Below are 19,008 nucleotides of genomic sequence, written 5' to 3'. Positions count from 1 at the left end.
AGCACTTTCTGGTTCCCAAAAAAAATTTAAAGGTGAGAGTTAGGGTTCCTTCTCTTCCATTTTCAGATTCTATGAAAGCAACTAAAATCCTGAAGTTAGCAGAAAAGTCTGTACAGAACTTGCATTCAGCCTTGTCGAGTGAAGAGAGGACACATCCACTAAGCTAAAGACTACAAAACCAAGCTAGTTCATAACTGAAGTATGCTTCAAGGCTCTCTGTGTGAGCCTTCTAACCATGTGAAATAGACATAGATGTGGTTTTGTTCTCATTTGCCTTATTTTGAAATTTTATTTTTTTATTTTGAGGTGCGTTTCAGATGTTAGTGTTGAAAAGTATCTGATATTGGCCTAACTCCCATTGAAGTCATCAGGAGCTTCAAGTCATGAAGTGACCATAAGCCTAACTCACCAGACTGACCAGTTGTGATGGAAAAGAAAGGAGAATGGCCCTACTGGGCAATAAGGCAACACCCTGGGACTCAGAAAAGCTGCTTGGTAGCAGACTTCTAGTGTGATATCAACACATCACTTCTCCTGTGCTTCAGTTACCCTTGCTCCATAGAGAGGATATTTCCTTACCCAGCAGGAAATTATCTGAGGTAAATGGCCTTATGAACACTTTTACAACTGATTAAGGTCACCCTTCTCGCTAGTGTAACTGTGACTGCAGGTCTCTGGACTAGTAACAACATTTTCTGGTATTACCTTGAAATCAGGGTCACAAGTGCCAGACTTGAAATCTTAGTAAGCAACAGTGTGACTGTGTCTGTGCGCTTACACAGAAGTTCTGGCACTGTAGCTGAATCACACCTTGATATTCCTGCAGATGGCAGTGGTACATGTTCTGGCCAGGGGACATCTCCAAAAGCTATGCTATTTGCCTTCTGAAAAAAGGTGAAGTTACAGCTCTTGCTGGAGTAAGAAATATTTTCCTGGAGTTCTGCTTTAGGAGTTGCAGCAGATCATATCACTGCCTGCCTAACACCAGTCCCCTGAACAGTCCCCTCCAAAAGGAAAAGTAGGAACTCTGATATATGGGCAAGGGCTGTCTGAAGGGTAAGAAGGAGTGAGAACCAAATCTGAGCAAGATATTTGGGACAGTAAAATCCAGCCTGCTTCTTGCTATGTTGTCATTCAGGGTTATCTACCCCTGAATAGCAGGGGAAGTCACACAAATGAGTGCGTCTTCATGTCCAATTTCTTTAACAATTGACAAACTAAAGACAAACGCAGGCTATCCAAAGCTGTGCTGTTCATAATGCTAAATACCAGCTGCTTCCTCATAGTATTTTTGATAAGGACAGCTAAATAAGGGCAGGGGGATGTGCAAGGCTGTTTTAACTATCCTTTTATATGTATACATTTATATATTTTTTTTTTATTTTAATTTTTATGTATATAATTGTATATGTATAACTTTGGGGGCTACATTTGGGCTTTAAATTGGACACACCTTTTTTATATTTGAGTTTGTTCACTGGGTGGATCTTCTCAAAGAAAGCCTACCCCACTGTTAATTAAAGAGCTCAGCAGTCCTGCCTGGCAATTTCAGCTCTTGGTGAGAGCAGCAGGAATTAGTATTGTCATCTTACCTGCTCTGACTCTGGTTTAAAATAAAATAAATAACTGGTTGAAACATTACTTTCTTACAATTAGAAATTAGGCTCTGCTGTCCCAAAATACAGTTGCATATCTGCCCAGTTTTGATGATATACTCCTGCTAGTGATCGCTTAGAATGAAATAGAGGATCCAGTGCTTAAATACTTATAATAAGATCTATTCCTGCAGAAATCTTGATTTGCATGGCTGCTGTCTGTCTTACCTATCATCCTCTTAGCTCCATTACAGTAAGCAGTATAAGCTGTATTTTCTTCCACATCTTCCACGTCTCTTAAAATGGGTCTTGTTATGAAGGCAGAATCAGGAGGAACACCTGATGCAGATTATACTGTGAGTTCTGCTGCTGTATAATGAAGGAAGAAAAACAGCTAAAGGAAGGATTTTAATCCTGACTTATGGCTGAATGGAAACAGAAAAATATTGTGGGCAAAAACTTCCCAGACTGGGATCCTGAGCTAGAAATGAGCCTTTTGCACTATGAAGCGTTCAAACTATAAAGTATAAATGAATGAGCCTTTTTTTATTTTTTAAAAGGTGCATGGATTTGTATCCTCCCGTCCTGAAGGAGACCCAAGTGCCAAATCTGAATCTTTCATTGTAGAATAATGGTAGACAACTATTTGTACGTGAACTTGAGATAAAACCACAAGGGAGGGGGGCGGGGAGGTAGGGAATGTAGCAAGTCCCTTGAGAGCATGTTCTCTTGTAGCAAGAAAAGAAGATGAGTCCTGGGCAGAGATACTTAATATCGTGTATTAAGAAAAAAAGGTGGAATTCCAGTCAGTGCTCATCTGAATCCCTAAAGCTGCACATGACAAAGAACTTTACTCCATCTAGATCTCATCAAAATCTTTTCACTTCTCACCAGGAAAAATGTGATTCTGATCAGCAGCAGCCTCTATTAAATTCTGGGTTTGTGCTATGATATTTGTCATTTTACAAGCTGGTGCTTGGTGCAAAAATAGAAATATTAATGCATGCTGATGCTTGTATTGGATCTACTGTACAAAGAAGCTGTTCAAGAGATAGAGGCATCTGGCAAGCTGCCATTTAGAGATGAGAAAATAATAATTCAAATGTGACAAGAAAGTTACAAATACCATGTATACGAGAGCAGTAAAATTCTTGTCTGCATTAATACTTTGCTATTTCTGAGTTACTCCAAGTCCAGTGTGTGCTTTTTGAAAAATGTGTATGTTCAGCTGAATGAAAAAGTTTGGGTTTTAACCATAGTGTAATTGCCAGAGATGGATCAAGCTCCTTGGTGGTGGGGAGGGACTGAAACTATTTCAGCTGCTCAGGTTTCAGAATTGTCTGGTTACCTGTAGGCTTCTGTGTTAACTGATGCAAGACACAGATAATGGCTGGGCTGGGGGCAAGGAGGGTAAAGGTTATTAGTAGACCAGTCCTGAATTTGTATTTTTTTCTGCTCTCAGCAATTATAGCAGTCACTGCTGCTTGCTGGGGATTTTGTTTCCCTGGGAGAGAAGGCAGTCAGAAAAACAAACCCACGGCAACTAGTACAGCTTGACTGCTAAAAAGACAAAGCATGATTGTTGTGAGAAATTCTACCTTTATAATGAGCACTTACATTACTCCTGGAACTTGGCATTTCACTAGCTCTTCTCTGACCACACAAACTTCACAACTGACTATTTACAGGAACCTGGACAGTTGGTGAGAAAAATTGTGCTGTTACTCCCCCCAGGAAAAAAACAAGACTCCAAATAAGTTTGTTAGAGGAGGTCTGTATTGCTTGTAAGGTAAAAAGTGTTCCATTAAACAGAAAAAATACTAAACACTTGACCTGAATTTAACCAGCATATATTGTAAGGAGCAAATTTTAAGACAGCTAAAGATTAGTAGAGACTGCAGCTCAGTCAGAAGCAAGGAAAGAATAATTTGCTCCTTTGAGTGACAATACAGATCGCTTAACCTTTGGTTTGATAGTGTCTTCTCTCAGCATCAAATCTAATCTGCCTACCAACTTCAGTATTCGCAAATGCACTACCTCCTGTTTACTAAGCTGCACTAGTGTTTGGCACAGCCTCCCTAAACTGAGCCCTTCAAGCAGTGCTGCACCCAGGTGAAGGATGCTCATGCAATGCAGGCAGTCATGTCAGCAGCTGCAGTGGAAAAAGCTGTAAAAGCTGGCAGGGATGCGTTCCACAGCTGAAGGCTTGTTCACCTTGAGCATCACCCACCTAAGCTCACTTCAGCGGAAACAACAGTGAGCTTTTTTCAGTCTATGCAAAATCCTGGCACGTATGCAAATGCCAAGTGTCACTCTCCGCAGCTACACAGTAGCTCAGATCACACCACGCAGTGCTGCTGTTCCAGTGTGGGGATGACAGAGCATCTGCACCAGCTGCCGGGCAGTTGGAACACTCTCTGCCAGGGTCTGAGTTGTCATTCCACTCCACGGTGGTGGCTGAGAAGGAGGTGAAGCAAAGGGGGGCACAAACCGAGCAAGAACTACAGCTAGGAGGAAAGACAAAAGAAAGGATGGGAGGTATGTGTAAAGCTGGGAGAGGACTACAAGTGTTGCTGCCATGCCATAATTAACATTACAGATCTTAATTTAGGGCAAACATGCCTTCCTGGTGCCATACAAACCTATCATCTATCTCCTGTGTAAATGTTCCTAGAACAACATATAGTTATCTTGTGGAAGAGAGATGCCTATTTAGAGTTTTCATCAGAAATATGAATTTGTTTAAAAATATGATCAAATTGTTGATTCAAAGTAAGTTGCATTAGTATACCCAGGGTGCTATGATTCCTGTGTCATTCATATGATGAAGCTATCCAGAGAGAACCTCATCTATGACTTGTTTCTGCTTTATGGCAGAGCCTATACCCTCCAGGTTCGGTAAGTTGTTATGACTAACAACTTGTTGGAAATACTGAAAATAGTTCATGGGGAGAGAAAAGGAAGGGAATCAAAGGAGACAATTTTCCAAAGTAGAGCTTCTGCAGAACCAAGGAGGTGTTTTCTGAAAGTTTACTTTGATCCTGTTTCTAGTGAAAAATACTATGCAAAAGAAAACTGTATGGCTTACAAGATTAAAAAAAAAATCTTTAAAGATATTGAATCCTATTCTCCTATTTATCTGAACAGAATACTTGCACCTGACTTAGTTCTCTCTGAAAAAAACTGGACACCTATTGATGTCTTTTTGCTTCTACAATAAGAAACGTCATTCACTAGATAACATTTCTTTAAGACAATGTAGTGCCTCACTGATATTATGATGATGAAGCATGTCCTTTGGTAGCTCAGTGAAGCTCAGTTGTGTTTACTGTATGGAAAAGTGAAACTATTGTGGTAAATGAGAGCCATTAAGATGTTTTTAATCCTTGAACAATATTTGCCTCAACTTTATTTCATGTGTGTAGATTTGCTTTGGATAGGAGTAGGAGCTGCCTTTTAGCTGTGGTCAATATATTGTTTACATTGCTCTCCTTTCTATGTAATTTCCTTTCTGTGGGTCTGGGAATTCTTGGTCTGGTTTCCTAAGGAAACAAGGCTTATGAATCATGTGATTTGGATGTGGTCATGCATCTGTCTGTCCTGCTGTGGCAGCTTTTTAACCCACTAGCAGATTTTAACCAAATTAGAGAGCAGCAGCAGTCTCCAAGCAATTTATATTCTTATAAATTCATGAAAATCAAGAGCCTGTTACAGAGGGGAGAAAGAGGCTTTAAGAGTGCCCCTAACAAGGCAAAGCCCCTCTCCTGAGGACTCGGGTCTTACAAGATGCAAAAGATTCCACACAAGAGGAGCTATATTATAAGTATCCCAAATCCAGGAAAAACTTCACACCCAGTTTGCTACCAGTGAGCTCATCTCCCAGATAAAATCCACAGCAAACCAGGCTCCGTTCGCTCCTCTGCTCACAGAACTGTTTCTTTTGTGTATGTGACCTTGGTCAAGGGGAAGCTAGATCCAAATGCTGCTTGTGCGTTATTAATACCCTGTATATTTAGACATATCTGGATTAAGCGTGAAGAAATAATCATAAAAATGCTGCATTTTATGATTCATTAAGCTTTCAGTTGACACTTCACGACATAACAAATAGAAGTGCACAAAAAGCATTTCTAGGGCCCTTTATTAATTGCTCAGTTTCTGGGAAATCTGTTTGGAAAGTGGCCTGTTAGTGCCTCCTTCTCCCCTCCCTTGCAATGGCATGCAGCTTTTTCACCTCTAATGAAGTTTCAACAACACAAAAAAAAGTGGTAGGCGTTTCAGGTCACAGGCATTGTGGTGACTCAAACATTTTTAAGTGAGTGCTTTTGACAGACCAGAATCCACTTTGCAAACCTTCCCTTGTTCTTCTTGGATGAACAAAGGTAGAAATATGGGCTCCTTGGTGCATTCTGTGCATCAGTTTTGTCTTGATGGGGGTAATTTGTTGCTTCATTTTTGCAGAAACGAAACTGTGAGTGAAATCATCCTTTTCCACATTATTGCTGTTTGAATTCTCATTCTGTTGTTCAGAACTTCAATAGTTCTGAAGAAAATTAACCACAGTGATCCACCAGTTATTTTATGTTGAGCTACAGCGTTTTATTTTGCTGAGATATTAAAGTATTGCCATGACATAAATCAAGTCAAAGAAAAGATTATATTTCTTATAAATAAAGTGTTATAGAGCTGATAATTGTAAGTTTTCTTATTATTTTCTATATACAAAATCAGTGTTTCTACTATTACTTCCTTGTTGCAGGAAAGTCTTAAAAGGGAAAACTGAGACCATGTTCAGTTTTATGCTTATAATAATTTATACCCGTAACAAAACTGCTGTTCTCACCTACTGCTGTAAGAAAGCTTGCACACAGAAAACATTTCCCTCTTGTGTTGCTTGCCTCCCAGTTACAGTATTGATGAAAGGTAAGCACATTCAGCTAGCAGTCACTTGGGTTCTTCTGGTTTTCTTTAGCAAGTGGTGACTCTTTAAAGATCTGTCATCTACCTCTTGCTTCACTTAAATCTCTGGGCATGGATGAAAATTGAGCTGAGACTGGTTTTTGTTCTGTGTATAGTTACTTCATGTTCACAAACGACTGGAGATGTCACAACTTGGGTCCCTCCCACATTGCCAGTATTTCAGAGGTAAATAGAGGTAAACCACTGAAGTTGGCTACTTTTCAGAGGTGCACTATTAGCTTTGCTTCCAGCTGCAGGTGACAATCAGGATTCAATGGCAAGTTACAGTCTGAAGGCTTCTTGGCTGTGTTGCAATAGGATTACTTCATCAGTGTTGTATTATTTCCTCCTCCCTCCATGAGGACAGCTTTCTATTTTTTGCTATTAGGGAAACCACCCTGCCTGGAAAGATGTCTATATTAAGATGACATATGCTGTTGGGAAATAGATTTGCATCTGATTGGTTAGTCTCTAATCTTCTAAGAATAAGCCATACACAAAAGTATTTCTTCAAATGTCATTTCTTATGTTTAATGTACAACTTGAAGAGGAAGGCTCTGCTAAGACCTGTCTTCAAAGATGCTTAAAAACTTACAGGAATTGAATACAGGCAAGGAATGATGCCTGACCCCAAAATGTTCTTATAAAACTAAGTACTATGTGTAAAAAGATGCTCTTGCCTTCTGTAGCCCTTACCTTCTGTTCTGTTTACAAGAATGTCTCCTGGCTGGGCTCAGAACAGCTGGCTGCCAATGGGAATATTAGTGCAGCAGGAGAGAGAACAACTGGAAAGACCTGATATGTTCTCCTGCAATACCAGGGATGCTCTTTAAGCAGGGAGAGGGGCCTGCATTCTGCAGCCTTAGCATAGTCTGCTGAGAAAGCAGCTATCCTGTGGCAGATACAAAAAAATCTATGAAAGCCTTTTAAGAGAAAGGGATAGGAATAGGTTTGCACTGCCATCTTCAGCCCCAGGAAAAAAATGGAGGCCCTTCATGTAGTAGGCACAGCATGTGGCCATACAGGGTATCCCACAGTCCCCTTACAGCAGCCAGGGCAGAAACTCAGGTGTGGGGACACCAAAGATCCTCACAGGAAAGGTACTTCTACTCCTTTTCGTAGCACGCTGAACCACTCACCAGTCACACACGAAGAGATGAAGGGATTTCCTCCATGCAGCCACTACAGGTGCTGCGGAAGGAGAACATATAACCCCTCCAAGGTATGGCAGAACAACAGAAATATAGGAGCGGAGTAACCGACAGGGAAGTAAGACCTGTGTTGGAGACAGAGGTCTGAAAAAATGGGGCTGTTTAGAGTCCTAAAAGAGGAGGTGAACAAAGAGCAGAGGGAGAGGCTGGGAAGACAGAAAGAAATTTGGGACAACACCTCTCTGTATCTGCCTGTGAAGTTTGAAAAATTGATTGTGGTTTTCCCCTCTAATACGAACACCTCTTTCCTTAATGCAGCAACACAGCTTCACTAGTGGTCAGAAGATACATGGTCTGGTAATGAAGTGCTTAAACAGCATTTAAGATTTTCCATTAGGTAGAAATACATATCCACCAGAGAAATGTATCATTATTATTGATTTAAATTGCTGTGGTTTTTTGCATCTTCAAAAATCTCTTAGTGATTTCTTGGAGAACATAGAGCATGAAGTAGTCTATTGAGGTTAGTGGAATATTTGCATTATTAACCCCTCCTGTTGCAGTATCTGGAACAAACTTCTTTCTTAGGAGTTTACAAAGGACTCTATTGGAAATCCAAAAGTGTCTTAAAAAGACAGTAATACTGTTTTACGTAAAGCCACACATCTCTGGAGATCTAGCTGCAGAACGAACCATCACATTACTGTAAAGCTGAATAGCTTTAAATACAAAATGCTGAATTTCCAAAAGCTGCTTTCAGTAGCCTTTCTGTTGTATGCACTATTAAACTGGTGTGCAACAGGCTGTCACTGAACAATTGTTCCACATTTTGCTGAATGAAGAATGAATGCAAGGCAGCCAAGGTACCTTCCCTGCAGAGAGTAAAGATGAACAAATCAGGAGCTGCTACAGGGATTGAAAAGGAGAAGTGTGGGCTACCAGCAGTGTGTGCTGCAGTGATTCTTATTTGGGGATTGTGGGAGAAGGAGGCAAGATGCCGGAGCTTACTGAAATTGCCACAGCTATTATATAAGCCATTAAAAAAAAACAAGAACAACAAAAAAAACCCTCTGAGCTGTTAGCTGTGTGGACTATACTGCTAATAGGGAGAGAAAAAAAAAAAAGTCCTCATTTGGGGTGTCTCTTGCAACTGGGAAAAGCTTGATAGTGGATGGATGTTCTCAGAAGACAAATCATCAGTAATGGCTACCAAGAGCTAATATCAGCCTCAGAAGTCTGGCTAAGCAAGCATGTATGAACCGCATCACCTAACCACACTAGTCATGAAGCCACTCCTTTAGTTGAATATCATGTGGGACTTGCATCAAAACTGTTGGATAAAGGAATCTGACCTGTCTTGCTAACCATCCAGCACCCTTCACACCCCTAGGCCTACAGACCTAGGAACTCTGTGGTGAAAGCTGTGTTGAGGAAAGATGGATGAAATTCTCTGAGAAGAAAGATGGCATTAAAGTAGGCCTGCTGTCAGGAGGGATTAAACTTGGGCTGATGAAATGTGCCTAAAATCTGTTGTGGAGACAGAAGTCTTCTATCTACCAGACAGGCTTAGCATAGCTAATGCCAGCATAAGTGTAACCTGTCACATCAGTATGCCTCTTTCTTCACCTCGCTGAGTGAGGCAGCTATGATACTGCAGCAAGGACACACCTAGCTCCAGTTGTCACTCTTAAGTGGCTTTGCAGTCCAAACAACCTCCTGAGTCAAAGTGATAATAAATAGAAGATTAGTACTACTTTTTTATAAGAAGGAAGGTCTATTTTGCATTTGAAGTCTTCCAGGTTCTCCTAGTCCCTCAGCGTGGTGCAGCCAAGGGCCACGCTGGAGGTGTCTGTACACAACAGAGGGGCTCATCCAGGCAGAAAGAAGAGGAGCTGCATCTAATGGTTTAAGAACTTCTGTTCCAGATAAAAAAAATGACAGAGGGGCCTCAGGCCAGACTTACTCAGGTTTCTGAGGCTTTGGAGATACTGAAGCATCAAATGATAAGCATTCAGATTACACCAAAGATCACCACTGGTCAGGGTGTGCTCTCCTTTAGACAGCCATCCTATTTCATTATTTATTTCACCAACTACTGTGACTCATTTTTGAGCCTGGTACTTGACAACTGAAAGAATTCATCTCAAATAGAAACTAAAATTTGGTTGTATCATACAGTATTTTAACTTTGAATGAGAGTCCAACTAGTTATGTCTGGGCTTTTGAGACCTGAAGTCCAAAGTGCTGCATTCACAGCAAAATTAAATTTACTCATCTCCATCCGCCAAAGCAAATCTTAAAATATTGGTAAAACTATTTGAAAATATCAACATTAAAAAATATCCATGTCTTTGTTTTAAAAAAATCTGATTTTATTGTGAGTATTTCTGCATATACATAGATACAGTTGATGAAGCTTTACCTGTACTTCAGTTACTAAAACAGGTCTGACCAGCTTATTTTGTGTGGTGGGAACAGAATTTTAAAAATTATTTTATTTAGTTCCAAGAAGTAAATAAAATTGGTCAGGAACCACATTTTTCCTATCTCTGCTCTAATGTACAAGGGCTTTTTTAATAGGTTTCAAAGGTATTTGGTAACTTCCTTTCTATTTTAGGAAAGTACATAGACATAACATAGTGTTTTAAAAGAAGAAAGCCGCCTCTGAAACACGGATTTATACTTAACTGGTGCCCTTTCTTCTTGCTTTTCCAAAATGCCTCCTTCAATTACAGCATCACGATAGGGATATAAGACTGTAAATGAGGATATCATCCTAGGTAGACAGAACCTACCCCCTTCTCACTGTGCAGTTCACCAGCTGGTTTGTGCATCCATGTTTTTATTTACTCTTCCACCAAAGTCTACATCTAAGCAATTATGAAGACTCCCTCTGGTTGGTCTACATGATTCTCTATAATCCACTTAATTAGTATGTTTAAATTTAGTGAATTCTATCAGTAACTAAGGATATGTGGGGCTGGACAGAATGTAGCAGAGAAAATATAAGCTAAACACAGAGGGAGGAAGAAGGAAATTGCAGTAATTACAGTCATCCAGCCTGGCGAGCTGTTTAGCATCATCGGCAGATTTCATTCACGTGATCTTTTGGGCAACCAGATGGAAAAAGTGGCATTGATTTTCTTGACTTCTCTCTCCAGAGTTTGTGAATGACATCCCCTAACAGTGTGAAAAAGCCTGCCGCTGCCACTGTACCTGCAGTTAGCTCTCCAGTGGGCAGAGGAGCTGCCAGTGCAGCTGAGAACTTAAATTATACAGGCACCTGACATGCATCTTCTTTCTCTCTACTGCTCTTCTTTTCCCAGGCTTTGTTTCCTCACACTCTGCTGCTCTTTCTCATTTCATCCCTCCAACTATGAATCTGTCTTTATCGAATATGCCATATACTACTGAAGAAGTAACACCTTAAATTCAAAATTCAAATTAACTCCACAGCAGTGCATATGGATCCTGAATTTGGCAGGAATTTAGATGAGATCTTGAAATTTCCATTACATAAAATTTGGGGGTGTAAAGCTTTTCAGTTTCACCAATTCATCTTGTAGATTCTTCCTGTTTACAGTTTTGGCTGTGTGAAAATAGATTCAATGTTAAGTTTAGATGTCCACCTGCTTCCATTGATTTATCACTAAGGACATCTGTAAATTTGGTTGCTTAAAGATCTTTCTCAAAACTTTGAATTTAAATTAAAAACACCAATATCTTTATCATAAGGTTACTGAAAGCATAGTTTGGGCTTTTAATCAGCATTATAGGCAATTGTTCGGTTAGTAGTAATAGAACTTCTGAGGGCTAGACCTAACTGGAGTTCAGCTGGGTGTTTGAAGGAAACAGACAAACTGTGGGACTGTAGGTCTTATCTGCAGGCTTCCCTCCCTCAGCGATGTTTGAATTTACTGACAAGTTCCTGCTAATGTTTGACAGATAGACTTTGAGAACACGAAGCTCCTGGAAGCTTCATGAAAACCAGCAATTGGTCAGAGGAGAACAACCCAGATCAATGCCACCCCAATTAATGGCAGCTAGTCCCTGACACATGCTTAGCTCCAAGGTGGAGAGCTGTAAGGGATGCAGAAGGGCAGCAGGTGATGCTTTGTGTGCTGTGGTTGGGAGGGGAACAGGCATCTGGGAGCACTGGGAAAAGGCAGAGAGTTAGGCTATGGGGCAAAAATAAGCAGGGAACAGGCAGCCATGGTCCTATTGCTCAGAAAACAACTTGTTGGCTTGCAGAGAAAGTAATTCATATTTAAAAACAGCAGGAAGGGGGTATGTGATGAGAGAAGTACTTTTGCATGGCCTCCCTCCCCTAGTCTTTACGGACTAATCATCCAGAGGCGAGAGATGGTTGTCTCAGGCATGCTTCTCTGGCAAAAACCTTCTTTTCCTTAATCTGATGGACAGAGGGTTTCTGCAATTCTGTGGTCTCTCTCTGACTACCTTACAGGCAATTGCCGGTATGCAGTTTTTTGAGGAACATCAGGGTGTCCCCATGTTTCCCAGCAGCCATACTTATGCCGGCTTTTCATATGCAAAGTTGAAAATTAATTGAAAGGACAGCATATTTAAGGCTTTCTGTGAAGTATTCAATACAGCAGTCCAAGGTATTGACATGTCTGCCTTGAACAAATAAAAGCCACCTATGATAACTTTCATTGCCTACCATGAAGCTGTAGCCCAGCTGTCAAGACAGAGGCAGCTCTGCCTAAGCAGAGTGAAGTCAGGAGAAATAATAATTGGACGTATGACTAAAACATTTTCAGTTTGCTATAAACTCATCTGTAAATAGCAGAACTCAAAAATAAAGAGATCATGCACCTCATTAAATAAAATGAGATAAAAATAAATAATGCTCAATATACAGTTATGCAGTACCTGGTTTTGAATATGACAAATCAAATTATGAAAGCACTGCATTTTTTCTGCATGGATTTGCAGCTATAGATTCTTCATGTTTTAACAAGTGAAAATGTTCACATAGTGGAAGAATTTTTACGCATTTGATAAACCAAAATATCCTGGTAACCATTCTGATTAGAAGTATAAAGAGCAGTCTGTCAAATTCTCCTTCCTTATCTCTTGGTTGAAAATCTTCGCTATGTTTGCCAAGAAAATATACTAGTACGCTACTGCCTGATAAGTAATCTTTCACTGACTCGCTTTCAAAATATATATATATTGCCTAATAATAATTTAAGCTCTCAATAGTAACTGTTTGGACTGCTCACATATGTTTTTATAATAGTTTTAAAAATCATTCAGGATTAAAAACTGCTGGATCCCTGCTGTCTGGGAGGAATTTTATAAGGAATGTTACTGTGTTCCAAGTGACGGTGCCATCAGGTACATGCAGGGGGATAAAAAAACCCATATGAAATATGTTCATGCTATGGGGCAGAAAAAATGCAGTTTTATACTAGACATTTTAGTATGTGCTAAAAATAGATGATTTTTTTTTTTATACAATATTGTGTGCTGTGTCGGCCTAAGTATTCACTAGGGAACAGGTTGAGCCTTAATAATCAGAAAAGCTCCTTCTCATATAGGAACTTTTCAATCCATCTGTGCTCTATCTTGTGGGAGGAGCTCTTAGCAGCTGCTTCTTTTTAAAGAAATTCAAGGAAGATCTCTGATCTGTGGGATGGATTTGCCACACAAATATTTCATTTTTCTTTTTCTCCTTGTGCTGTTGCATCCCATCGTAAAGTAAAGCTCCACTATCCACAGCTCTAGTTATCTACCTGGAGACCTCAACTGCTCCACCCTAAATATATAAACCCCTTACAAGTTGCTTGTTTTCAACAAGGTCCACAGGCTAGACTGAAAATAAATACTGCGTAAGCAGAACTTTTTTTTCTCTCTACCTTCTAAAAATCTTTATTCCTACATTCTAGCTGACATACAAATAAAACTTCAAGAGTGTATTTGCCCTTTTGGTATTAACATATTCAGATATCCCAGCAAGGACTATGACAAAACATACCAGATGAAACACTTGTGACTTTAAGGATTTTGAATTCTAATTTAGAAATTGGTGTAATACATAAACTTGACTGGTTGTAATTTATCTTACTATTCATGTTGCCAGCAAGACCCACTGCAGGTGTTTTAGTAGAAACTTAGAAATTTAAAAAAGTGATTTCTAGGGATCTTAAAGTCTAGTCCTAGTTTCTTTCACTTCAGCATTGGCTCAAATAAACATTACTAAAAGAGAATAAAGGCTCAATGCAAGAAATAGTTTTCTTTCTTTTAGGATAATCCAAAAATGTTTACATGGTAGGGTATGCACATGATCTGAATTTAGGTATCTAACTTCACCTCCTCCTCCTGAGCAGCTGCTTCTCTCTATTGACTTGTGAGCTGTTTTGCACATGACAGACTACAGAAAGGAAGTGCAGGAGACCAGTTATGTCCCCATCTGTAAATGAAGAGAAAAAGTGTTCCTGGAGACTTTTCTCTGCCATCCTCCTTTCCTTCACTCATTCCATTTGGCAGCATAAAAGTGATTGTCTAGCGTGGTCTCTGGGCTGCTAAAGGATTGATTCCATTCAGTAATTATGCTCTGAATCTCTTGATAAGGGATTGTCTCCTCACTGACTGGAGGGATACTTTCTCAGAAACAGCTGCTGTGATTACTGAGCACAGGTATCAGTCTTGTCCTGCCAAGTCATTCAAACAGAATGTTAATAGTTTAGTCTATTAAAATCTACTCTCGCAATTCTCTATGAGCAGAACTCCCCAGTGTGAAACAATACAGCTCATTACTAGGAGACAACCTGTCTACACCCTTCTCCATTTTGGAGGGAGATTGCCCATAGTCATTCACAGGTATTTTATCCCACCTACAAAATGACATGTTGTAATAGCCTCTTATATAATGTAATTATACCTTAGTTCATATTGCATAAAATGATGAAATTCAGACTACTGTTGGGAAACACCTTTCTCTGACATTAAAATGCTTCACAATAATACTAAGCTACAGAGCATGGCTGAGTTACAAAAAAAAATCGTAGTGAAATGGAGGGAAGTAGAGAAAGTTTCTGGAACAGTGCAACTGGAGATGAGATACAAGTTGCCTCAAAGCACTAGAGCAGGTCCGTGGAGACTCCTGCTGCCCTTGCAGGAGTGCAGAATGACCTGTTGAGGGTCTAGCCCTGGTGTTGCTGTAGCTGTGCTTATGTTCTATTCCAGCCCTGGAGATGTTCGTCTTTAGCACCAGATGCTGGCTGGTAGCTAGAAGATGTTTGTCATTTATTTACATATTTACAATGCAGCAATAAATTATATTAAACATGCTGTTTACCTACTGATCTCAACAGCTTTGTCCTGAGGAGAAAGTAAACTCTTACATTCTCTTGTGGTAGGCTCTGTACCAACTTTGTAATTAGGCAGCTATTTCAGCTGACAGAAGATAGAGAGATCATCTGGCAACTCCTCCTCCTGCTGGAGCTGAAGCCAGGCGGAGCAGGTGTTTTACACCTCTTCCTTCCCCTCTGCAACTGAGTGAAAACTCTCTCAGTCTAGTCCAAAGGCAAGAGAGCACTTGTTTTCTGCCATGTAATTCATATGTCGGTGTGTTTCAGTATTTATACAATAGAAATAAAACAATGCTCAAGCTGAAAATATCCACCAAACAGCAGAATTCACAATTTAGTCTCGCTGTTGGTATGAGATCCTCTGGAATCAGAGTACCACTGGGCTGTGCTCAGTAAAACTAAAACCCAAGGGTGCCTATAGCTGACCAGGAAACAACTGATAACCTTGCTTGGAGACCCTATTGCATATAACACAGTAACATATACAACAAATGAAACTGAAATGCCTGAAATGCAAAATCATAGTGTAAAATAGTATTTAAAATAGCATTATAGTTCTAAATGGGGAGTTAGGAGTGGTGATGCCCTCTTTCCAAATGGAAGTAGTCAATGGTGTGCCCTAGTACTCTGCTAAACAAAATAGATTAGTAGTCAAATTCTGGATGAAAGGGAGAGAGGAATTAATCGCTTACTCTGGCAAGAAGTCCTAGCTTATAAGAAATCTGCATAATTAATGCTAGATATTTTAAAGCCATGAATTGCAATTCCTATGTAAGCTTTGTAAATGGAAAAATGTACCCCAGCAATATTCCTGAGGAGGTAGGGAGGGCACCTGGTGAGACTTAGGTATATTAAGTCAGAAACTGAGAGCCAGGGATCTGAAAGATAAAAGTATACTGAAAGGTTATGGCTTGTCCTTCAGTGGAAGTGATGTGGACTTATTTGACAGGCAGAATCTACTAATGACTTGTAAGTTAACTTAAAACCCTAAACGTAGTAACTGCTGAGAACCAAGTTAAACACTTTGATTTTGCTTATTTTTATTTTTAAAAAATATTTCCCAACCGCATATTTTACAGCTGAGAACCACATTCATGCCAGTTCTCCAAAAATGCATAATCAGAAGAGGAGATCCAGATGTGACTGTTGCTCTAATCACAATTAACTGACAGCTTATAAAAGCTCTCCTCTTAAGGAAACACCTACATGTTAAAAAGCTTGGGATCAAGAAGAGAACCCTAGGGAGTAGTTTAAGGCTCCTCACTCTATTAGAAATAAAATCAGCAGAGGAAGTGAAAGAAATATAATTAGAAAACTGAGTCTTGAACCAGACAAACCCTTTTCTCCTGTATGTAAAGTCTACTGTGAATCTGTAAAAGCTGTTTACTCTAAAAATTCAGTATCATCTAAGATATAAAATAAAACTGGAATCTGTAGTCGAGGTTTTCACAGCCACTTACTGGATTTAGACCTTTATGTCTTACATTGCAACAAATAGAGCAAGTGGTGCCAACTCTTGTGCTTTGATTATTAGTCTTTTGCTATTTGTTGTCTCCTAGGAGCCGAGAAAACGTGAGAAGATAAGCTTTCATCTAAATTTACAATTATATACTATATGTATGTACTTACATTTAAATCTGTGGTCCTCTTAGCTGTGAAGAAAACCTTGAGAGGGGAAACCCACATCCATCATTTAGTTAGAGAACATTTGGTGAGATAACCATCTTAGTACTGAATCGTGTTTTGCATTGGTTTTATTGTATGCCTTTCTTGCTGTCTTAGTGAAGAAAGCGAATCTGCTCTGAGCTCTGTCCTGCCATGTCTAGACCATCACTGGTAGCTACATTTTCTACTTGTAACAATACCTTGAATGTCTTTACCTTCTGTTATGTTTTTTCCCGTGACTTCAGTATAGGCATCAGTTGTTCCTCACCAACAGCCCTCTCTCTAGGTGTCACAATTTGGTACTATGGTGCCTCCCAGAAACAGGAGAACTCTCAGAAGTTTTGATGCAAGATAAGTAAAATCACTGAGTGCTCGAGTACCTTCATGTACAGGAAGGACTAGGGAGGAATTTGTTCTCTTTCTGCCCTTTTTTCAGATAAACAAAGCCCCCAGTAAGAACTACTGTCTCTCTCTCTGGAACTGTTCTTTCATGATCCAGAATTTCTCTAATTATTTTCTGCAAATGAAAGCTTATAGTCAGAAGTTTTACTTACTAACCTCCGACAAACCCCCCAAAACTTTTAAGGATAGGACCCAGGTAAACCAATTCAGATATGGCTGAGTTTTCAGTGAGCCTGATGCAATAGCTTGAAGTGTAGGCAGCCCAGTTTATTTTCAGTGAAATTTCTTTTAATCTCTAAAAATACTCTGTGCGTTGTGTGACCCCCACTGAGTATAAACTCAAACGAGTTGAATGCACTGCTCTGATATCACAAATCTGGCTGATTATCACAAACCCAGTTATAACCAACAGCTGACCTGACAGTCAAGATCAACACTAGTCTGACCAGCAAAGCCTCAGAATACCCACTTACTGACAGTGCACACTGATGTCTAAATAAATGTGATGCTGTGACCTGGTCAGATGATACTAAAGCATCTTAAACTCAGATATCCTGGTAAGTACTCCCAGGAAGGCTTGAAGTGGCTAAAAGGGAAAAAGATGTTAAGTAAGTAGGCACAAGAGAAGTCTTCCCTACATAACGTTTTTTTAATGCAGTGCTACTTGGAAAGCATCACGGACAGATTAAAGTGAACCCTTCAAAACCCCTCTCCTACTTTCCATTTAAGAATGAAAGTTGAATTCGTGAAAGGTGCTAACTTGCAGGTGAATGCTCAGCTATAAGTTAGCATTGGCAGTCCTGACTGCTGGCCAACTGCTCTACTGGCTTGCAGGAAAGTGGTTCTAGCAAGGGGCCTTATCCCAAACTTCATGCAAGAGGCAACATGAAACAGGTTACAAGGAATATTGATTCTGTTACCAGTGTGAGGAAGTTCAGTGCTTTATGATTAAATCTCAAGAAAACTTGATTGAGAAGCTTACTCATCTGAAAATGAGTCAGGGAAATTCCTGTGGTGCATACTGAGAGTGCAAATTGGGGATTCCTATTGCAAAGAGCTCTCATGGCATATATTTTGCTATTACACGTATTGCCATTGTTGACTGTGGGATGGGAGTAAAAGGAACGGTGAGGAGTTGCTTAATTAGAATTAATGCATACATGAGTAATGTCACGCAGTCGTGTTACGCTCTCATCAATTCCTTGGTTATAATTATTTCTTCCACTGGAAATTACCAAGGATATGAGTCACAATCAGCACAGCAGAAATAAACTAGGGAGAAAATACCCATTGCTGCAATGACCTTTTGCCTACACAAGCAGTAATAATACGGCATTTCTGTGCAGCAGTCGTTCACAGAACGGTAAACCTTCCTCCTCGAAGATGTACGCTCTGCACCTGATACGCTGTGCCCACGTACCACCCAAACTTTGAAGCTCTCCTGTTCCGATGCGCTAAGAGCATGAGAAGAAGGGGTCGGTTTCCTCACTGAGCGGTAACGTTGCGCTCCTGTCACGAACTGAGCCCCCAGGACGGGGAGGCACCTGCCCGGGAAGGGGCGGGAAAGGGGCAGCGGCGCTCGCCGGCCGCTCCCGTTCCATGGCGGGGACCGCTCCTCGGGCAAGAGCCGGCGGGAGCAAGCCCGTCTCCCTGGGAGGGAAACGCGGCCCCGAGGGGGAGCGCCTCCTCCGCAGACGTTACGCCGACAGAAGCGGTGGCACTAACAGGGACGTTGGCGCACCGACGAAGCGCGGGGCCGCGAGACAAACCGCCGCTTACATAACGCCTCCGGGGAGCCGAGCGGCGGGCGGCTCCGCCGGTCCCCACTTGGTCAGAGAGGGGCGGACAGCGCTCTTGCGGCCCCTCCGGCCGCTGAGCCTAGCTTCCCGAAACCAGCCC

The sequence above is a fragment of the Haliaeetus leucocephalus genome, unplaced genomic scaffold, assembly GCF_000737465.1.
Source record: "Haliaeetus leucocephalus isolate CR32 unplaced genomic scaffold, Haliaeetus_leucocephalus-4.0 Scaffold184, whole genome shotgun sequence".
In the NCBI taxonomy this organism is placed as follows: domain Eukaryota; kingdom Metazoa; phylum Chordata; class Aves; order Accipitriformes; family Accipitridae; genus Haliaeetus; species Haliaeetus leucocephalus.
Note: the sequence above shows the minus strand (reverse complement) of the source record.